The sequence below is a fragment of the Schistocerca cancellata genome, chromosome 6 (genome assembly GCF_023864275.1).
Source record: "Schistocerca cancellata isolate TAMUIC-IGC-003103 chromosome 6, iqSchCanc2.1, whole genome shotgun sequence".
Taxonomy (NCBI): Eukaryota; Metazoa; Arthropoda; class Insecta; order Orthoptera; family Acrididae; genus Schistocerca; species Schistocerca cancellata.
In genome coordinates this window covers 228,268,195-228,292,372 of record NC_064631.1, presented here as the reverse complement: position 1 = coordinate 228,292,372, position 24,178 = coordinate 228,268,195, and positions in this window count along the sequence as shown.

Here is a 24,178-nt window from a genome sequence, read left to right as displayed (position 1 = left end):
GCGATATGCCAATAGCGTATGCAGATAGTGATGGCATCGCGTACACGAGGTATAAAAGGTCACTGCACTGGGGGAGCTGTCATTTGCACTCAGGCGATTCATGTGAAAAAGTTACGGATGTGATTATGGCCTAAGACGGGAATTATCAGTCTCTGAACGCGGAATGGTAATTGGAGGTAGACGCATGGGACTTTCCATTTCGGAAATAGTTAGGGAATTCAAATTTCCGCCGTCCACAGTTCAAGACTGTGTGGAGAATTCCAAATTTCAGGCATTATCCCTAATCACGAACAACGCAGGGACCGACGACCTTCATTTCACGACGGAGCAGCGGCGTTCGCATAAGTTGTCAATGATAACAGAAAAGCAACACTGCATTAAATAACCACAGAAATCAATGTTGGACTTACGACGTACGTCTCCGTTAGGACAGCGAGGCAAAATTTGGCGTTAATGGACTGTGGTAGCAGACCAGTGACAGGAATGCATTTGGTAACAGCACGACATCGCCTGCAGCGCCTCACCTGGGCTCGTGACCATGTAGGGTGGTTAATACGGAATGGACTGGGTTCTCTGATCTACCAAGTGTGTTCGTTGACTGAAAATGGTTGTATTCGGCTACTTGGAGATCATTGCGGCAACCCATGGACTTCACGTTCCAAAATAACGGTGGAATTTTTATAGACGACAATGCGTCACGTCACCAAGCCACAATTGCTGCCGATTGGTTTGAAGGACATTCTGGATAGTTCGAGCGAATGGTTTGACCACCCATCCACCGTTTATGGGACACAATCTGGAGTTCAGTTCATGCATAAAATCCAGCACCGGCAACACTTTCACAATTGTAGACGGCTATAGAGGCAGCATTGCTCAATGTTTCTGCATGCACTTGAGTCCATGCCATGTCGAGCTGCTGCACTACACTGTGTAAAAGGTCCGACACGATGGTACGAGGTATTTCATGACTTTTGTCACCTCAGTGTACATACAACCCTGAAAGAGAAAATATCAGGAAACTGATATGAAAACATAGAGAATCAGACAATGAAACCTCAACATTGGCAACTACACTCATGCTCTTACATTAAGGATAATGCTGATACAAGGTGAAACAACGCTTTGGTGGGCGGTTTGCCGCGTGATGGTGCTGGCAGCGAGTCCACATACGCAGAGATGTGTTGGTGCATGTCAGAGTACGGTGCAGCGAGTAAGCGTGCAGACGTTTTCAGATGTCAAAGAACACATATTGATGACGTTATGAGCGGTAGAATACTAGGGCGACTGGAGACTGGTCAAACACAGCACGTCGTAGCACGGGCCCTCCGTGTGTCACAAAGTGTCGTCTCAAGATTATGGCAAAGATTCCAGCAGACAGGAAACGTGTCCAGGCGCTACAGTACCGGACGTCCACAGTGTACAGCACCACAACAAGACCGATATCTCACCATCAGTGCCCGCAGACAGCCACGGAGTACTGCTGGTAGCCTTGCTACGGACCTTACCGCAGCCACTGGAACAGTTGTCTCCAGACACACAGTCTACAGACGACTGAACAGACATGGTTTATTCGCCCGGAGATCTGCAAGGTGCAATTCACTGACCCCTGGTCACAGGAGAGCCCGTAAAGTCTGGTGTCAAGAACACAGTACATGGTCATTGGAGCAGTGGTCCCAGGTTATGTTCACGGACGATTCCAGGTATAGTCTGAACAGTGATTCTCGCCGGGTTTTCATCTGGCGTGAACCAGGAACCAGATACCAACCCCTTAATGTCCTTGAAAGGGACCTGTATGGAGGTCGTGGTTTGATGGTGTGGGGTGGGATTATGACTGGTGCACGTACACCCCTGCATGTCTTTGACAGAGGAACTGTAACAGGTCAGGTGTATCGGGACGTCATTTTGCACCAGTATGTCCGCTTTTTCAGGGGTGCAATGGGTCCCATCTTACGCCCGATGGATGATAACACACGGCCCCACCGAGCTGCCACCGTGGAGGAATACCTTGAAATAGAAGATATCAGGCGAATGGAGTGGCCTGCCTGTTCTCCAGACCTCAACCCCATCGAGCACGTCTGGGATGCTCTCGGTCGACGTATCGCTGCACGTCTTCAAACCCGCAGGACACTTCAGGAGCTCCGACAGGCACTGGTGCAAGAATGGGATGCTATACCCCAGCAGCTGCTCGGCCACCTGATCCAGGGTATGCCAACCCGTTGTGCTGTCTAAGTGCATGTGCATAGTGATCATATCCCATACTGATGTCGGAGTACATGTGCAAGAAACAGTGGCGTTTTGTAGCACATGTGTCTCGGGACGGTTTTCTCAACTTCTCATCAATACTGTGGACTTACAGACCTGTGTCGTGTGTGTTCCCTGTGTGCCTATGCTATTAGCGCCAGTTTTGTGTAGTGCCACGTTGTGTGACACCACATTCTGCAATTATCCTTAATTTACGAGCATGAGTGTACGTACACTGAATCACTGGAAATATGCGTAACCAACATTAGAAATCTTTACAATGACAGACCGCTAAGACAAACTGCTAGCCGGCCGGAGTGGCCGAGCGGTTCTAGGCGCTACAGTCTGGAACCGCGCGACCGCTACGGTCGCAGGTTCGAATCCTGCCTCGGGCATGGATGTGTGTGATATGCTTAGGTTAGTTAGGTTTAAGTAGTTATTAGTTCTAGGGGACTGATGACCTCAGAAGTTAAGTCCCATAGTGCTCAGAGGCACCCACAAACTGCTATGAGAGCAATATTTACTCAGGTTTTTGGATGAGTAACACTATAGGCACATGTTATGCAGGTTTAGTAATTCTCGTCTACAGTAGAACAAAGTTGGGGAAAAGTCTGAGAGTTACCACATTTGAGATTAGTAGACGGCCGTGTGTTGAACCTAGTGCGAGCTGCTCTGTCATGGCGACCAGCGTAAAGAGTGTTTCAAATATACTTTTACACCCATTGCAGACAGGTTCCTTAAAGCAAAAAAAGTAAAAAAAAGTAAAGTAAACATGGGCTCTAAAATGAATACCTTAAGAGCTATGAGCACTTGTTCAACAGAAAATTTGTGTTTCAAGCAGCGAAATTGTACAATTGCTTGCTGCTCTAAACCTATGCATTTTAGAGCCCCTGTTTACTTGACTTTTATTTGGTCCATACTACATCCTCTAAAAACATGGAAGGCAAAGAGCTCTCAGTATAAGAGATGTGTTTCACAATATCGAAGATGTGCAAGTGCTCATAGCGCTTACGGTGTGCATTTTAGAGCCCATGTATATTAGACTTCTTTCCTTGCTTTGGCATAGGAACCTGTTACTAAAGTTTGTAAAAGTACTTTTTAGACGTCCTTGACGCCCTGTATATTCGCCAAGCCTTCTTATGGTGTCTGGAAGGTACTTGTTGTACGGACGGTACTTCTTGTACCACCGTCGGGTCCCCTTTTCCAGTTACATTCGCGAAATGTTGTGGTATGAATGATTGTTGGTAAGCCTCCGTACTAACTCTAATTTCTCTGATCTTCTCGTTGTGATCATTTCGCGAGACATACCTCGAAGAAAGTAACAGGTTGTTCGACTCTTATCAGAGGGTACTCTCTCGTAATTTCAATAATAAACCTCTCCGTGATGCACAACGCCTCTCTTGTAACGTCTGACACTGGAGTTTGTTGAGCGTCTCCATAATGCTCACGCGCCGGCTAAATGATTCCGTGACGAAACGCGCTGCTTTTCGTTGGATCTTGCCGATCTCTTCTATCAGCCCAACTTCGTAAGAGTGCCAGACTGATGGGCCATTTAGATGGAAGAACTTCAACGCCTTCAGTAGCAGAATACGGGCAAGATGGTAGAGGCAGATAGCGGCAGGGCTGCCATCGCAAAGCAGCAGCAGCTTGTGGAGAATATTGACTCTAACGCATTAACAGAACAAAACTCTGTTCAAAAAAATGGTTCAAATGGCTCTGAGCACTATGGTACTTGACCTCAGAAGTTATCAGTCGCCTAGAACTTAGAACTACTTAAACCTAACTAACCTAAGGACATCACACACACCCATGCCCGAGGCAGGATTTGAACCTGCGACCGTAGCGAACAAAACTCTGTCTCCAAGTGTTCTTCAATGCTCTAACCAAACAGAACTCTTACATGCAGTGAACTCTTGCCCTTGCTCTTCTTTATCCGGTGGTTTACTCATGCTGGTTCATCCACATTACCATTTTCAGCTAATCGAGTTTGGTGTTACAGACTGGTGGCTTGTACTGTGTCTTCTTGGTGTCAAATTCATCCGCTGAAAAGTATTGCTATCGGAAATTTTATATTTGGCTTCTGTGTATTTCTGGCTGTATGATACTTTCTTCTAGTACCGTCATGTTAACTTCTAGCGGTGTCTTTGGTGCGTTTATTCCACATTCCGCACTCCTTCTCTAGCGACCAACGCCTCTGGCTTCCAATTGGACGACGTATGGTTGAGGTAGGAATGCCAAACCATTTGCCGACACACACTAATGGGCTGTTTCCTGGAATATCTCTTCGTGTAGTAACAGTATGCTTTTCTTTATTATGAACATCCTCGTGAGCTGAAATACACACAGTGCCCCCGCCAGTATACGAAAACATATCACATTAAAATAGAACCACCTGCATTTTAAATCACAACACTATGTTCAGCAGCATACATAGACTTTTCTGTTGTCAGAGAACACAGAATCTATACTGTGGACATATGTAAAAAAAAATCTATCATTTACTAACTTCAGTGTAACAGATGTGATACTTTGTATGCGGGACAGACCAATAAAGCGCTCGAAGAAACATACAAAGAGCGTAAAGTAACATGGAAATACGGCACCAGCCATTCAGCATTCGCAGAACACCATCAACAAGAAAATCAACACCCAACGACAACACGAAAGTAATCATATTCAGCAACAAAAATCACCGCCTAACACTACCAGAAAAGTTCCAAATTCAAAAAGCAGTCTCAGAAACTGTTATTCAATGTGACAAAACACCTAGAAGGCAGATAACCCACCTCCAGCCATCATAGAAACACTATCACCTAAACTAGACACAGACACAGACACAGACACACACACACACACACACACACACACACACACACACACACACACACACATACGTAGGCCGCATACATTCACAGAAACGGTAACATACATATTAATGCGTACGATCGAAACAAACTTAAAGTACAAGAAACAACGAGATGAGTATAGATATGTATGCCAAAACATACAATCGAAAATATATTATTTCTAGTGTTGCGCAGTGTGTTGAAAGCCAGGCGCCTGTATACAGGAGAACACACGATTATAATGTAAGGAGCCACAAAGACGTGAGTCCTAAAAAGTAATTTTAAACTTCAGAACTGTTTGTCGTCTCGTTAAACCGATATGTAAACAAACCCATAATTGATACAGTGATCACTGAAGATGCTTTTAACTAAAACTAAACACATTTAGTGCAAATAAGACTTATTTGGTCGCATAAGATAGACATAACTCACATATTATTATAAAACTGTGTCATGAAATCACGGAGGAGGAAAGAGACCACGGAAAACCATGTACGTAGTATGTAGAAAGCTCAGTAGGTCAGCCGGCCTGTGTGGCCGAGCGGTTCTAGGCGCTTCAGCCTGGAACCGCGCTGCTGCTACGGTCGCAGGTTCGAATCCTGCCTCGGGCATGGATGTGTGTGATGTCCTTAGGTTAGTTAGGTTTAAGTAGAAGTTCTAAGGGACTGATGACCTCAGATGTTAAGTCCCATAGTGCTCAGAGCCATTTGAACCATCTGAGTAGGTCGCAGGGTAATAATTCATTAATTGAATACAAAATGACTTTATTGATCAAAAACGACTCGCTTCGGCATATGCCATCATCAGACAACCCTGGTACTGAAGGTAACCAGTGGATTTGATAGTACATCACATTGACGTAACTAACATGAACAGACATGTTGGTTATCTTAATATCATGTCTATCAGGTGCACTGGTTACCTCCAGTGCCAGGTTTACCTGATGATAGCATACGCCGAAACGCCTCGTAGTGTATCAATAAAGTCGTTTTGTGTTCAATTAATGACTTATTGCCGTCTTCACTAGTCATCGTTCTAGACTACATACATGGTTCCTCATATTATTGTAATAAATACAGCTGGTTGGAAAATATCATACGTTTCTGCAAATATGCATCACTTTCTTTCACGATTCTTTTCTATTACAAAGTGCAAGCAGAAATGTCTTTTAAACATGAAACTACTTTCTGTATCAGATGACATCAATCATGTAGGAACAAACGGGGGCTGTTTAAGGGTAGTCACAGTCCTATGATGGAATTTCGCTACAGATAATGCTGCGAAGTCCTGCAGAATGCCAGACAGCCTAAAACTTTATGTTCAATCGTTAATGAATATGCGGGTAGAATAGGGCGCTGAACGTCTAACATCTCTTCTGTGCGGTTATGACGCGATTACTGATCCGTCTCAGTTAGGTAAATATTCAACAACCACTTCATGTCAATAGTTGCTAAGTTAAATCAAGGTTTTTCTCATGCAGGCATATACACAAAACTTTTAAGAGCCGGTGACCCGAGACAATTATCCCACATGCTGATTCGGAACCGTACAATGGTCGTGTACAGCGTGTTAACTGTATGGTGAGCGACTGACTCCGTAGAACTGAATCGGTAGATCTTAGAGTGCTTTGGTCGGTAGTCATTTGTTTTGGTTGCTGCTTTCTACTTCACTTTTTTCGTACTATTTCCTTTCCTTGTGGTAACTGTTCGTAATTGGCGCAATTAGGATATTCATTAAACGTGTCAATACATAACACGATTTCAGTCTCAATTACGAACATCATTTAGGGGTTTTTTACCTCCGAAGGTGACTTCCGCCTTCGCAGAAGCTTGAAGCAGTGCGGGGTTGTTCTCCCCTCACGGCAGCTCGTACCGTGGCGGTCAGTGTGGGAACCGGACTTGCTTTCTCCGCTCCCCGCAACTCCCTCTGGCACTCATCCAACTTACAATTAATACAAAGTAGTCAGTCACCTGCGCAATGGGTCTTTCATAAGTAGTCAGTTTCCAGACGGGCTATACCGTTAGTTAGTATAATCACTTTACAAAAAAGAGAGCAAGAGGTAATACAGGCAGTTACAGGCCGACATTCTTGCTGCCAGTGTCTTAGAAGGCTCTCGAGAGGGAAAAGTGTAAGTGAATTGTAGAAAATTTCGGTAAACATTATTTGTTGTCTGGCTTGCAGTTTGGTTCCACAAAAAGGTAGGTTAATCTTTTACACACGCACACCACGAAAGAGGAATTCTTGCCTCTTATGCAAGCAGTTATTCGGTTGGTACTGATTGAAAGCATTGTTGGATGATCTCCTGAGGGATATCGTGCCAAATTCTGTCCAATTGGTGCTTTAGATCGTCAAAATCCCGAGCTGTTGCAAGCCTTGTCCATAATATTCCAAACGTTCTCAGTTGCGGGGAGCTCAAGCGATCTTGTTGGTTAAGGTAGGGTTTGGCAAGCGCAAAGATAGAAGTAGAAAGTCTCGCCGTCGGAGGGCGGGCATTATCTTGCTGAAATGTAAGCCCAGGATGCCGTACCATAAAGACCAACGAAACCGGTCGTAGAATACCCTCGACGTCTTTTTTTTTATAGTGTGTAGTGTGGACTGAAGAGATCATCCTTGATGACTTATTCTTCTAGGATGGGATGTAAGGATAAAAGGAAAACACAAAATTGTTAAGGCTTTCGTGGCCACTTGTTGACAAACTGCCTATTGGCTTCTGTCTCGGGTTCTTCGGCCGACGTTCATCTAATGATTTTTCTGACGTTTCGCCAGCACGAGTGGCTGGCATTGTCAAAGCTTCACCCTCCATTGCCGGTGGTGAACCGGAGCCGAGCTCGCGGCCGCAGACTATATGTACCTGGCGCGCCATCGTCCGAGGGCTTCTCCGCGGTCATTTCCGGTGCGGTTCTCCTCTTGCTACCTGCGACGGTCGTTCGCTGCAGTACGGGAAGCCAGGATCCGTTTACCTAAAGGCTTTCCTCTTTCTTGTTCAAACTGCTCGCGTGTTTTTGTATTTCTACAGCTTCTCTGAACAAGCGCGTGTGATAGTGCTTCTCTACAGCCAGAACTTCCGTGTCGGCGAATTTTATTACGTGGTCGGTCTCATTCAGTGCGTGCTCTGCCACGGCCGATTTCTCCACCTGCCCCAACCTGCAATGTTGCTTATGCTCTTTGATCCTGGTGTTAATTGATCGTCCAGTCATTCCGACAAAAATTTTCCGCATGTGCATGGTATACGGTATATTCCCGACATTGGAAGTGGGTCTCTTTTCTAATTCGCCGATCTAAGACACTCTTTGATCTTCCTTGTCGGTTTGAAAATCGTCTTTACGCCGTGTTTGCGCAATATACGGCCGATTCTGTCCGTCACTCTGGGAATGTATGGCAGAAAGGCCGTACCTGACATTTCTTTTTCTGGTTCCTTACTTCGCCGAGTGTGTGGCTCTGTTACACTTCTAATGTAATTTGTGGAATACCCATTGCTCCTCAGAACAGTTTCCAGGTGTTGCATTTCTCGTTTGAGGTGTTGCGGCTGACATATTCGTCCTGCTCTCGTTACGAGCGTACTAATCATGCCTCTTTTCTGGCTTGGGTGGTGGTTTGACAGTTTGTGCAGGTATCGGTCCGTGTGTGTCTGTTTTCGATACACGCTGTGTCCCAGGTTTTCGCCTTCCCTTGTGACCAGCACATCTAGAAATGGCAGTTTCTTGTTTTTTCTACTTCCATGGTAAATGTTATGTTGGCATGGGGGCTGTTCAAGTGTCTTAGGAAGTCACAGAGCTGTTCTTCACCATGGCTCCACACCACGAAAGTATCATCGACGTACCTGTACCACATCTTAGGATTGCAAGTCGCCGAGTCCAGTGCCTGTGCTTCGAATTGTTCCATGAAGAAGTTGGCCGTCACTGGACTGAGAGGTCTACCCATGGCGACGCCTTCCAGCTATTCGTAGAAATCGCCATTCCACGTGAAATAGCTCAGGGTGAGACATGCATGGAAGAGCTTTTTGATGTCTTGAACATGGAACCGATGTGCTCCAGAGTGTCACTGAGTGGCACTTTCGTAAATAACGAAACAACATCAAAGCTGACCAGGATGTCGTTTGGCGCAAGTTTCAGTTTCTTCAGCTTCTCAATGAAATGTCCTGAGTCCTTAATGTATGTGTCGGTCTTCCCCACGTGTGGCTGGAGCAGAGGGGCCAAGTGTTTTGCCAGTTTATACGTTGGTGAGCCAGGAGCGTTAACGATCGGTCTCAGTGGAACGTTGTTCTTATGGATCTTGTGTAATCCATACAGCCGAGGTGGTAGGGCTTCCGTGTTGCGCGGGTTTCTCTGTATGTCCGCCGGCAGAGAAGACGCCTTGATTAATCGATTCGTATTCCGAGTGATACGCTGCGTCGGATCTGCGCTTAGTTTTCGGTACGTCGTCGGATCTAATAGGTCTCGGATCTTTTGCTCATAATCTTCGGTCTTCATTACGACGGTCGCATTCCCCTCATCGGCAGGCAGTACCAATATACTCTTTTTGGCGTAGAGATTCTTAATGGCTTGTACCTCTTCTTTCTTCATGTTGCAAGCTGGTGGTTTTGCTCGGCGCAGTATCCTGGCTGTTTCCGTGCGTATTTCCTCTGCCCTTTCACAAGGAAGGGTCCGAATGGCTGCTTCGGTGTTGACAATGATGTCCTCCATAGGTATAGTTCTCGGGACGATAGCGAAATTCCCTCCTTTTTGAAGAACACACTTCCTTTTCGGAAAATTGTCGTTTAGTGAGGTTGACCACTGAGTGTGACATGTCGGGAATCGCCTTTTTGGTCTGCTTCCGGCATCTTTCAAACATTTCCTTCTATCGCTCGGTGCAGCGCTCGAGTTCGTTCTGCATGCTCCTGTGAGTGATGCTGGAAATCTTGTCCCAGTCGTCTCGATGCATTCTGCTACTTAGTTGATAGAAAATGTCCAGAAGTTCCTGATCCGTTCTTGCCAAGTCTCTCCGTGTTGTATGTATTCGCTCACGAAAAAAAGCTCGTTCCATTCTGTCGTAGATACGATTTGCTTGGGCGGTCGTGAATAAGCGCTTACATCTCAAGAACTTCGGTGTAGCACATTCATCTCGTCACCGTGACAGAAAGGCAAGAGAGGACATCAATCGCGCTTTCTTCTTCCGTCGTTGGTCAAGGCGTCGGTACAATCTGCAAATCTCCTCTCCGTAGAGGCGTAATACAAAATTGTTAAGGCTTTCGTGGCCACTTGTTGACAAACTGCCTATTGGCCTCTGTCTCGGGTTCTTCGGCCGACGTTCATCTAATGATTTTTCTGACGGCCGAAGAACCCGAGACAGAAACCAATAGGCAGTTTGTCAAAAGGAAAACACTTTATTTATTATACATTCAGTTAGGCTTGGGCACGCAATGGGTCCTTTAGCCTGCTGTCTTTGGTGATGTCTATCTCATGTGGAGTGTGAAATGTGTCAAGGCTGTTATGTGTGACTGCTTCCTCGTGTTATGACAGATTGCCTATGGGGGTGCAACGTTATTGACTTCGGTACTCGATACTTGTGCCATCTTGCAGGGTTTACCGTTCCTACGGATTCCAATTGTCGAATTTCGTCCCTAAGGGCATCGATCTTGTCAAAACTCGTAGACGCTTGTCATGGACTTTCTCTTGTATAGTGGTCTCGTGGAGTGCGGTGCGGATATCTATGTTTCTTGTCCACCATGGAGCTCCTGTGATCCATCGATAGCAAACGTTTTGCAGCGCTTGGAGTTTGTTGTAGTTGGAGACGCACGTAGTTCCCCACGAGGTGGAGCCATACAACATTGTGGGTTCCACCGTTGCCTTATACAATTGGAATTTAGTCTTAGAGTTGAGATCCTTACTCTTCAGGAACGTAATCAATGACCTGGCCATCTTCTGGGCTGCCGTCTTCTTGTCGTCAATATGCTGCGTAAAGAGTAATTTTTTGTCAAGGTAGATACCGAGATACTTCACTCCCGGCGACCACGGGATAAATTGGTCAGCTATTTGGAGTCTGTCGTTCAGAACTGGTTTCCTCCGTGCGAACAGAACCGCTGCCGTCTTCGTCGGGTTGATCGTTATCTTATTTTGCAGCGCCCAGCGTTCCATTACAGCAAGTTGTCGTTGCATCCTAGCGATTAGCTGGTCCAGGTGTCGTCCAGTTGTCAGAAAGGCCGTATCGTCCGCCCTTGACGTAGCGCTGTGCTGTAAGGGTGTTGTGAATGACGACCACTGGGAACCTGCCATGAAAAGAAATGGCACCGCACACCATCGCTCATGGTTGTCGGGGCGTGTGGCGCGAGACAGTCCAGGGCGTCACCAGATAGGTCATCGAGGCTCAGTTCGCCGGCCGCTGTGACCGAGCGGTTCTAGGCGCTTCACTCCGGAACCGCGCTGCTGCTACGGTCGCAGGTTCGAATCCTGTCTCGGGCATGGATGTGTGTGATGTCCTTAGGTTAGTTAGGTTTAAGTAGTTCTAAGTCTAGGGGACTGATGACCTCAGATGGTAAGTCCCATTTGAACCATATTTGTAATCATTTGTTTCTTTGTACATGTACATCACATCTACCGATTTCCGTCCCATTCGGATGGTTCCTTCGTGGTGCGTCGTTTTTCTTTGGCTTAGAGCGTCCGTCAACTGAGTTGCTTTTTCTTCCGAGCCTTGAAATATTTGTGGCTGGGCACTGATTACTCATACTGCTACGTTCAGATACCGTTATTCTTCGGCATAAATAAATTACGTCTATAGAATCATTTGTATTATATTTCTTCCAAACAATTACCGTTGTCATTTTAGACAAGTTTCTTCTACAACCAAAGAAGTTCATGCGGTAGTGTGATGTATACACTAGCAAACAAGCTCGTCTTGATGTTAACGCCCGTGTCACACATTCTTACGTTACGAAAGAAGCAGTATATTGTTAATATACAAAGCTAAAACCAGTAAGAATTGTTTACCTTTGTTAAAAAAAATGGCTCTGAGCACTATGGGACTTAATATCTGAGGTCATCAGTCCCCTAGACTTAGAACTACTTAAACCTAACTACCCTATGGACATCACACACATCCATGCCCGAGGCAGGATTCGAACCTGCGATCGTAGCAGCAACGCGGTTCCGGACTGAAGTGCCTAGAACCGCTCGGCCACACCGGCCGGCTTACCTTTGTTAAAGCTAATATCTTTATCATAGTAGAAAATTTAACTGATTTGCTTCGTGATATTTTAGTAACGTTAGACGCAAATAGCGAAACATATTCCAGCTTAGAATTTTCTACCCTGCGTGGTCTGTCTTAGAATTTTTACATCTGTTATATATTTGTGTTTTATAATTATGGAAATAATTTTAGCAGCTCCTAATCTCTGTAGCGTTCCTTTGGTCTCATTCAGACTGACGTCGTTGTCTGGTATATTTAGCATCAAGCTTATTCTTAGTTGGTGATCAAGTGTTCACCTCTTTAGTTCCAGAACGAAATTTTCACTCTGCTGCGGAGTGTCCGCTGATTTTGAAACTTCCTGGAAGATTAAAACTGTGTGCCGGACCGAGACTCGAACTCGGGACCTTTGCCTTTCGCGTGCAAGTGCTCTACCAACTGAGCTACCCAAGCAAGACTCAAGACCTGTTCTCACAAGGTCCCGAGTTCGAGTCTCGGTCTGGCACAAAGTTTTCATCTGCCAAGAAGTTCCAAAATCAGCGCACACTTCGCCGCAGAGTGAAAATTTCATTCTGGAAACATCCCCCAGGCTGTGGCTAAGCCATGTCTTCGCAATATCCTTTCTTCCAGTAGTCCTAGCCTTAAACTTTCGCAGGAGAACTTCTGTGAAGTTTGGAAGATAGGAGACGAGGTACTGGCGAAAGTAAAATTGATAGGACGGGTCGTGAGTCGTGCTTGTGTAGCTCAGTTGGTAGAGCACTTGCCCGCGAAAGGCAAAGATCCCGAGTTCGAGTCTCGGTCCGCCACACAGTTTTAATCTGCCAGAAAACCTCTTTAATTATATATGTTATCTGTGTGTATAATTATAGCGGTCTTAACTCATTATGTACTGTGGCATCGAACAGTTCCTCACCTTCAAGATGTTGACTACTTTATTCTTGCATATGGCGATGGCATGGTTTCTTGCGAGACTTCTGGGGTACTATCACTAGATCTATGCGTGGGTTCGTAATTGCAAAAACAGGCACAACTGATATGTCAATTACAGTACCATCTACTAATAATGGAAAACAACGGTTTGAGTAAACCGTATGAATGTTTTACTTAGAATGCGAACATGCAATAAAATTGGGGAGTCCATTTGAAATATACGAAGTTAATTCCGCCCACGCAGAAGGGGTGTTTAGAAAGCGGCCAGTTGCAGCGCAGCCAGATGACTCCTTTACTACTATTAACTTTACATCTAGAATATTTTAGAACATTTTTTGTACGTTGCGACGTTTTCGAAATATTTAGTTATTTTAAATTAAATAAACATCCTAGATATACACTGAAGGAAAAAAATCTCAACACCAACGAGGAGTTGTGCGACATAAACGAAAGTTGCTAGACGTGTTTCTACATCTGAAAGATGATATCTCCTCTTATTTAACTCGAGTCGCATAAGAGTGCCGCTAACAGCAACACTATGAGGATACAAATCAGGTTTGCTTAAAATATACGCTGTAACGACTGCGAGCGTTAGTTACCTTTGAGACTGGACATACTGAGTTAGTGTTAGTCGAGAATGCCTTTAAAGCGACAAAGACGCCATTATCAGCACTTCACTGAGATTGAACGAGGTCGTGTAACAGGACTACTAGAAGCTGGATGTTTCTTCTGCAATAGTGCAGAAAGACTTGGCAGGTATGTAGCCAATGCACATGATTGCTAGCAGCGATGGTCACAGGAATGTACGGTCGTAAGAAGATAGCGCAACGGACGGCCACCTGGCAGCACCGAGAGGAGAGGCCACAGATGGCTGTGGCACATCGTACTGCAGCAATTTGAGCAGCAGTTGCTACCACACTGACACAACGAACTGTTACAAACCGGTTACTTCAAAGACAGCTCCGAGCCAGACGTACTGTGATGCGCATTCCACCGACCCCACACCACCGCCATTTGCGACTTCAGTTGTGTCAAGCGAGAGCTAGTTGGAGAGCAGATTGGAGCTCTGTTGTGTTTTCTGATGGAAGCTGATTTTGCCTTGGTGCCGGTGATGGCGCCGGCCGTTGTGACCGAGGGGTTCTAGGCGCTTCAGTCCGGAACGCGCGACCGCTACGGTCGCAGGTTCGAATCCTGCCTCGGGCATGCATGTGTGTGATGTCCTTAGGTTAGTTAGGTTTAAGTAGTTCTAAGTTCTAGGGGACTGATGACCTCAGATGTTAAGTCTAATAGTGCTGAGAGCCATTGAACCATTTTAAACCGGTGATGGTCGTGTGTTGCTTAGAAAAGGCCAGTTGAGGGCCTTCAACCAACCCGTCACCAACCTAGGCTCACTGGACCTACATCTGGAGTTATGGTCGGTAGTGCGATTTCGTGTGACAGCAGGAGCAGTCTCGTGGTGAATCCAAGGATCCTGCTACATAATTGTACATTAGTCTGGTAATTCGACCTGTTGTGCTGCAAGGGGACGGGAACAGGTAGGTGCGAATACACTGTGCAAATCACGCAAATACCTGAAAGCGCGCTGCGCGGCGTGTGTGAGTTGAGAAAGCCCACGTCAGCAGCAGGGGTGCCTTCAGCACGACACTGCAACATCCCGCACAGGCTGTCCGCTCTGCCGGACAACAGGAACTTAAGAACAGCGTACCAGTGGGTGTTTCTGAAAAAGATAACGCTCGCCTACATGCCGCTGTTGTAACCTAATCTGCTCTACAGAGTGCCGACGTGTTGCTTTGGTCTGCTCGGTCACCAGATCTGTCTCCAGTCGAGAACATATGGGACATAATCGGACGACAACCCCAGCGTCATCCACAAACAGCGTTAACCGTCCCAGTATTGACCGACCAAGTAGAACTGGCATGGAACTCCATCCGGCGCTACAGCACAATGCATGCACGTTTGCATGCTTCCATTCAATATGCTGGCGGCTATACCGGTTATTAATGTACCAGCATTTCACACTTGCAATGGCTTATCTCGCACTTACATTAACCAGTGATCTTGCGATGTTTATCACTTAAATATGTAACCTAGATAAATGTATTCCCGAAACTTCGTTATTCAACATTAATTATTTTTTGGTGCTGAGATTTTTTCCCTCAGTGTACATAGATTATACCTATTGTTAGACAACATTTTTTTCTATGATTCAAAGCACTGTCCATAAAGTAGATAGCAACGAGAGGGCTGGAAAATGAAAAAGGAGAGGGGGGGAGGCTGTGTTGGGGTCCCCCAAAGTACTTCGTATTGTGTCTCTTGGAACCAAAAATAACCTTTAAAATTGCTAATATTCTTACTGACATGGCAAAGACAGTAAAAACTGTAGTAACGTCTTGAGCAGCAGGGTCTAATTGGCTGCCTGTGCTATTTAGAATTACTCTGCACAAACCTATTAAGTGACTTCGTTTGGCATGTCCGTGAGTGTTAATTGCAAATGGTAACGACAGAGACGATGACATCGTAAATAGTTACATTCTTATTTCAGCATTTGATGTTTAAAGGCTGATACTCCTTCAAACATGTTACAATTATCTTTTGTAGTCCTCAAGTTTATGTATATTGTACGGAATAATTAGGCCGATAAGAATACAGTATAAAATGGTATTATCCTTTTGAAGCATAGCATTAATTCTTCAACAGAGGTCACCATGACCTGCTAACGACCTCCTCTAATATAAAGCAACTAAAAACCAAAAGTTTCACCCTCTGCTGTCGAGAGCGTTATCTCTCGCTGACGTTCCTTCAGAAGTAAGTAGGTTCGAATACTGGTGTCGGAAGAAATTTTCTTAAGAATGGGAAGGAGAGAGGTGGCTGCGTAGAGTTGCTGATCGCAACTGTGTATATCAATATTTTCTTCTTTTTATCTTCAAGGCATCGGTATTTTGACGGTTTTCTGGCTTCTCCATTTCCTCCGCACTTTGCCAATCTTTTCAGTGCATCTACTACGTTCAACGCTTTCGGCGATCTATTTTACATATTGTAATCCTTGCTTGACGATACTTTTCCCTGCAACTCTACAGCTCGTTACTCTGTCAAATTATTTGTTACTATGGTGACTCCTTTGGGTTTGGCACACTTATTCATCTTATAGTTTCGTAAAGGTTTTCAAGTTGTTGTTTCAAGTATGCTGGTTGGTTGGTTGGTTGGGGGTAGGATGTATATCATTTTTAGTTCATATTTCCTATAACCACATCGCTACAGCATTAGCAGATTTAGTGACAGCTTTCAGAAATGTTTATTGGAATAGCCTCTCTGAAATTTTGAAGGTACCAGGATTAAAATGCAGTGAGCTAATTGCTGTCTTCAACTTTCACACAAACCACACCGCACTGATAAGAGTTGAAGGACGTGAAAGGGAAGGAGTAGTTGAGGAGACAGTGAGACGGAGTTGCATCCTATTGCCGATGTTATTCAGTCTGTACGTTGAGTAAGCTGTGAAGGAAAGCAAGGAGAAATTTGGAAAGGCAATTAAAATTCAGAGAGGAGTAATTGAAATTCTGAGTTTGCCATTGGCATTGGAATTCTGCCCAACACCACAAAGGGCTCGGTAGAGGAACTGGACGGTATATATAGCGTCTTTAAAAGAGGTATGACTTGAACATTAACAAAAGTAAAATAAGGTAGTGGAATGTAGTCGAATTAAATCAAGCGATGCTGACGGAATTATATTACAAAATCAGACACTGAAAGTAGTAGATGAGCTTAGTTCTTTGGGCAGTAAAATAACTGACGATTGCTGAAGTGACGAGGACATAAAATTCAGTCTGTCAATAGCTAGAAAAGTATTTCTGAAAAGAAGAGAAATTTGTTAAAGTCATAACTAAATTTAAATATTAGGAAGTGTTTTTTGAAGGTATTTGTTTGGCGAGTAGTCTTGTACAAACTGAACAGCTGACGATAAACAGTTCATACAAGAAGAGAATATAAGTCGTATAGCAGTTGGCATTCAAGCTAAGATAACGATCTTATGTCAAAACCACTTTCGGTGTCACGTTACTCTTGAGGCAATTGTCGTTTGTTATCTCCAAATTGAAATGAAGTTCCTCAGAAGTAAGATAGGAGTAACAATAAGAGTTAGGATAGTGAAAGAGGACTCGTTGCAGAGCAGGATAGACACATTAAGACTAGAATGGTATGGTCACTTAAAGAGAAAACAAGAGAATTCCCAAGAAGATACATGAAATGGGGATGCAAAGGAAACGACTAAGAGGAAGACTGAGAGATAGGTGACTGAAAGGTGTGGAGGAGTATCCTGAAAAAAGAGGTGAGGAGTGGACCGGACTGAGCAGAGAAAGATGATGGGAAAACAGAAATAGATGGCGAGGCTGTCGGCCGTGGTGGCCGAGCGGTTCTAGGCGCTACAGTTTGGAACCGCGCGACCGCTACGGTCGCAGGTTCGAATCCTGCCTCGAGCATGGATGTGTGTGATTCCTTAGGGTAGTTAGGTTTAAGTAGTTCTAAGTTCTAGAGGACTGATGACCTCAGCAGTTGTCCCATAGTGCTCAGAGCCATTTGAACCACTTTGAGATGGCGAGGCTTATGTTCCAACCCAACCCAGCCTGGGGCTGGAAACTTTTCAAGATGAAGAAGAGGATGATGATGATGATGATCTCAAAGGTCATCCAATACCTCCTTCCCTTGGGGTCTCCCTCCCTGATCACATACTTGAGGGTATTGTAAGTGGCACGGTCAAGGTCCCCCTCTCATGCGCGGGCCTCAACATTTTTGTGTTAGTGAGAGGAAGGATCATAGCAGCGAAGTATTAGATATTTTCTGTAAGCACGGGACATCCCACTGTAGTTTGCTATGATTCTAGCTGTTTTTTCCACAAATACCTGCTCTAAGTACGAGACAGAGCAATGATAACAGTGCGAGAAATAAACCATTGCAATGAGGAAATACGTCCCTACGTTACTAATGTGTGATGTCATAAATTGCTAAAAACAGTGGCATAAGCATTCCACCTCCGATCACTATATAAATTTTTAGATCGATTTTCTCTCAAATACCCGCATTTCTATTGTAAGCTATATGTAAATACGATGTAATAGAATATTCTATAAAATAGTCGAAACTGTTAGTCCTTGTGAGTACAAGGACTATTTGTATGTGACAGGGTGTTATCCTACTTAAAACAATATAACTATAATTAATGGTCCAAAATGGCAGCCTTCAAGTTTTGTATCTTAATTAACACAATCAACAGCAAAGTATTGAACTTTTTTGTAAGTACTCCACTCTCCACAGCTTTTTGCAATTTTAACCGATTTTCCGCAAATACTCAATCTAAGTTCGAAACTGAGCAGTTACCGTAGTGCAACAAATAAGCTACAGCTACGAGAAACAGGCCCCTGCATTATTAATGTGTGACATCACAGTTTGTTAAAAAAAATGGCATAAGCAGTACATCTCCCACTGCTGTTTACAATATTGGTGATTCCCTTTAAAGACACCACGTTTTCATTCTAAGATATATCTAAATACGTAATTCTTAAATGTTAAACAATTTATACAATGCGTCATTTAACCAGAAATACATTCCTGCTATGTAACTATCGCAAACACACTGACGTATGACAACCTTCCACCGCTATTTAGAATTTACTGCAGCGTCATCGATTTACTCCCAAATTTCAAGAACATGCCATGCAAATACAATACTAAACAATTACAATGTTATGACGAATATGTAACCGTATTATTAGACCATAAGGACACTAAGAATGCCTTAAAGGCATCTGACGCTAAAGGATTATAATGTACTCATAAATAATGTTGGAAAAGTCCGAGTATGTACGCTCTCAATATCTTGCTAAGTGTACACAGGAAGCAATAAACACCACAGGTATATGATGGGAATAGAATATACAAGCATTTTATTAAAAAGGCTAGCAAAAAATTGTGTGGTGGAGCCCCAGACATAACCATCCATGTGCAATGTACCTGGTATTTAGGGTGGCTGAGTAGACATTGCTGCCCTCTGAAACGCTTTTCCAGCTTCCTCCTGCTCACGAGAACCCCAGACAGGTAACTCATATCTATGTTCCCTGGCAGGTAACTAACCTCAGTGTTGTTTACAATAATATTGTCTAAATAGGCAACTCTCTTAGTACTCCATCTGGTGCATTCTTAAGATGAAATGGGATCTGTCGATACTGTTAGTGTCCCCAAGGAATGGTGATTGCAGTCTTTGGGTGGTATACTGGAACCACTTCCAACTGATGATACTCACTCTTTAAATCCGTTGTGGATAATAAGTAATTACATTGACCCAGTTTGTCCAACATTTCCATTGTATTCCGTGCGGGGTATACACTGCCATTGTTCTTGCATTCAATCAGATATCAGTAATCACAATGATATTTTTTGGCGCAGTGACAACGGATGCTCCCCATGGATTATCACTCTCCTTGTTATACTATGAGCCAGTGCTGAGATAGTCTGGGATTTCCTATAGACTGGAGAATTATGCCCTATCCTGATTTTTTGCTTTGTCATGTGTGTCGCTGGTAAAGGTCCACTAGAACTGAACAGATCTGCGAATTTTGTGATTAGAGTTACGAGAGCTGTTCTATCTCTCTTTTTTAACTGATGTACTCTTTCGTATTATCTAGATACATTGACTGTTTGCTTGTGGCAAAAGTCTGCTCTGAACCTATCCAAATTGTACTCATTTAGAATATCAAAATCGTCAATCAACAATCCTTTTGGCACATTAACTTTGTCAAGAGCCAAAATTATCCACACTAACAGAAAGTATGCGATCTCCTTTTACTCCTCTATAAATGCCACATGAATACACACGGAACAAATGAAAGTATCTTGAGTTCCAATGGGTCTGTAATATACAAAACATCGTTAGGTAGGTCAATACCAACACTTACCCAGTGTCTTTTTCCAATACCCGCTAGTACTTTATCATCAGAACTGAGATTTAATGATTGTGTATGCAGTTTACTCATTCAACCTTCATGATCGGCAAATCTTACAACACTGTATCATTTGCAGCGGTCGTTCCCATCCAGAACGATGTTACACAGAGTTCGATAGTGTGCTGTCCAAGATCAATTTTTGGATGATGCTTATTGAGAAAATCTAGCCCCAGGATCGCACAGTACCCCTCAACGTCACGGGGTAATACTTCCATATATTCTCGAAAATTCTTTGCTCCAATGCAGAAATTCAGCAATGCTGAGCCCAATGATGGCCCATCATCGTCCCCTACTACATGTAATCTACATGATGAAGCATTTAGTCTCTATGTAACCAAGATGTCGAAACTAGTCACCTGCATATGAGATCCCTGTGTCAATTAAAAACTTGTTCCGCTCCATTTACCTAGTCCGCCAAGCAACACTTCGCTTCTGCAGATGTCTTTTTAGCATTATGCTTTACTGAGAATGCTATCTGAGTGATGAATTCCTGGTGGGGTGTAATGAACCCTCATCATAACGTCACCCATTCTGCTTTTTACCGCTCATGGTGTCCTACCACCCTACACACATAGCAAAGCAGTTGTTTCTCAATGTGGCCCACGCTTACACACTTATAACACTTCACTTTTGAGAAAAAACTCTGTTTATTTTGTAGCTGCATTGCTATGACTACTTCCTTCAGTTGCATAGCAACGTTAATGGCAGCATGCAAAGCTTTCAGATTCCCAAACCGTACTATCCTCAACATATCGACTGGAAGCCCCGTCAAGAAAACACCTAACACTCTGTGAATCGCTTCCTGAGGATGATTTCGTCCGCTAACTCTTTCTACGTCAACTCATGGAGTTGCACATTTATCTTCCTAAACCTAACCGACAAAGTTTTCACTGGTCCGTTCAATTTTTAGGCTATCCCATTGAGCTGCTCCCTAAAAACTTGCACTGTTGTGCTTGCGGTAGCATTGTACGAGCCCAATTTTGAGTCGCTGAAAATTATCTACGTCTATATCCACATCTACATACATACTCCGCAAGCCACCGTACGGTGCATGGCGGAGGGTACCCTGCACCACTGCTAGTCATTTCGTTTCTTGTTCCACTCGCAAATAGAGCCAGGGAAAAACGATTTTCTATTTGCCTCCATATCAGCCCTAATTTTTCGTGTCTTATCTTCATAGTCCTTTCGCGAAATGTATGTTGGTGGCAGTAAAATCGTTCTGCAGTCAGCTTCAAATGCCGGTTCTCTAAATTATGTCAGTATTGTTCCTCACCGGCCGGGTGGCCAAGCGGTTTTAGGCGCTACAGTCTGGAACCGCACGACCGCTACTGTCGCAGGTTCGAATCCTGCCTCGGGCATGGATGTGTGTGGTGTCCTTAGGTTAGTTAGGTTTAAGTAGTTCTAAGTTCTAGGGGACTGATGACCTTAGAAGTTAAGTCCCATAGTGCTCAGAGCCATCTGAATCATTTTGAAGTATTGTTCCTCAAAAATAACGTCGCCTTCTCTCCAGGGAGAGTTCTCGAAGCATCTCCGTAATACCTGTATGTTGTTTGAATTATAGGTAACGTCAATGTTTTCCTTTAATCTGACCTGATGCGGATCAGAAACACGAACAGTACTCAAGAATAGTAGGCATCAGCGTCCTATACAGAGGAGCCACACTTTCCGAAAATTCTTCCAATAAACCGAAGTCGGCCATTCGCCTTGCCTGCCACAGTCCTCACATGCTCGGACCATTTCATATCGCTTTGAAACGTTATTCTCAGGTATTTAAACGACGTAACTGTGTCAAGCGGGACACTAATAATGTTGTATTTGAACATTATGGATTTGTTTTTCCTACTCATCCACATTAACTTACATTTTTGTATATTTAGAGTTAACTGATATTTAACACACCAACCAGAAATTTTGTCTAAGACATCTAGCATTCTCCTTCAGTCACCCAACGTCGACACCTTCCGTACAGTAAAGCATCGTCAGCAAACAACCGCAAATTGTTGCTCACCCTGCCCGCTAGGTTATTTATGTATATAGAAAATAATAGCGGTCCTATCACACTTCCCTTGGGCATTTCTTATGATACCCTTGTCTATGATGAACACTCGGCGTCGAGTACAACATACTGGACTCTATTACTTCAGAACATTTGAGCTACTTGCATATCTGGGAACCTATGCCACCTGCTCGTACCTTCGTTAACAGTCTGCAGTGGAGCACCGTGTTAACTGATTTTTGGAAGTATAGAATTATGGAAAATGGCTTTAGCTCTTCATCCATATTATGTGCTTTATTCAATCGTTCATGGTACATTACAAGTATGTATCTATCACAAAGCGAAAAAAGTGGTCCAACTAAAACATTCATATTTCTGTACGTACTACACGAATATGTAATAAAAATGGGGGTTCCTATTTAAAAAACGTTGATAACCGTTTGACCTATGGTAGCGCCATCTAGCGGGCCAACCATAGCGCCATCTGGTTTCTCCTTCAAGCTAGACAAGTTTCGTTCTTTGTAGTTTTTTCGTTTGACGCTTATTTCGTGAGATATTTGGCCCGGTCACTATCAATGGATCATCCTGTATACTACCAGTTTTTGCCAGCAGTATCTGCCACAATTTACATTGCTGAAAGGTTTTTCTAGATCATTAAATCCTATGGATGTGTCTTGATTTTTTGTTGTCTTGGTTACATTACCATGTGCAACGTCAATACTGCCTCTCTATTGCCTTTTCCTTTTCTTTGCATAAAAAACCAAAGTTTTGAAAAATGTTGGTGTCGTCGTTGAAAGCTCTGAGCTTCAGAAGATTCAGTGCCGTATTGTCGATGAAAATCACGTTGAATAATTGTAACCAAATTGTACCAGTTGCCTGGGATAGTGTGCTCTATTAAGAAGGGGAGCAACACTTTGTTCGCTAACTTACACCTCTGTTTTTGAGTGTCATTATTTTTTGACTCAACGACCTTGACATTCCACGACTGGCTGGTGACTGCTTTCACGGCTTACTGGCCACTAGCAGACTTCGATGTAGTTGCATGTTATGCGCCATTCTTTTAGTAGACTACGGAGGCTAATGCAGGTGTTCCACGTTATTGATCCCCCATCGCGTGGTTGTGTGACTTATTACTGTGTCGAGAATGATTTGAAACATTTATCGCTGTCCTATATTAACTTCAGATGGGACGACTAGGCCTGACAGGTTCCGGTCCTGTTTCGCGAATGCGGTAGCTGACGAGCAGGTGAAACGGCGGTGTTTAATAGGGTTACGATGAAAAAAACACTTCCCCCGCTAGCGAAGTGGTACTGGAAGGAGTGGCCGCCGTATGCAAAAACTCACTTCTGTATGTATGGCCGATTATCTTCGACGATAGTGCGAGAAATTGGAGGGCGTAACCCGGCGGCACAGCACCCACGAGGCCGACTATCCCAGCGTCGAGCTAATAGGATATGCTGCTCTTCGCGTTCAATTTTACAGCGCGCTTTTCTTGTCGGAGGAGGAAAAAAATCCATCCCTTTCTGCGCATCGAATTAATTTGCATCCTAAGCGTGAGTTCGCTTTAAGAGTGGCGAGCGCCGACCCGCGGTAGCTGCCGGCCGCACGCTAACTGGCGACCAGCTCGTTGATGGGGCAGCCGAGCCGGAGACGAGCCACGGGAGACAAATTAAAATTCGCAGTAAATTACGCAGGAAGCGGCTGCGGGCATCTCATTGGGATTCAATTAGCGGGGCGTGGCGCCCGCGCCGCGCATGCGCAGTTGCGCGCGGGGGTCGCACGCGAGGCGCGCACCTCATTTGGCAGGGGCGGTTTCCCATTAGCGCCCTCCGACCGCGGGCGCTCGCTGGGACACGTTTTCGGGAGCGAAATCGATTCCCGCGCCTCCGTCGCTGTCGCACGTGGGAGGCGCAGCAGCAGCAGCGCCTTTGGGTTCACATAGTCTGCAGGCCGATGCGCTCAGTGAGACTGGCTCGAGGAATATTGAATCCAGTACTACTGATCTGATGTAACTACAT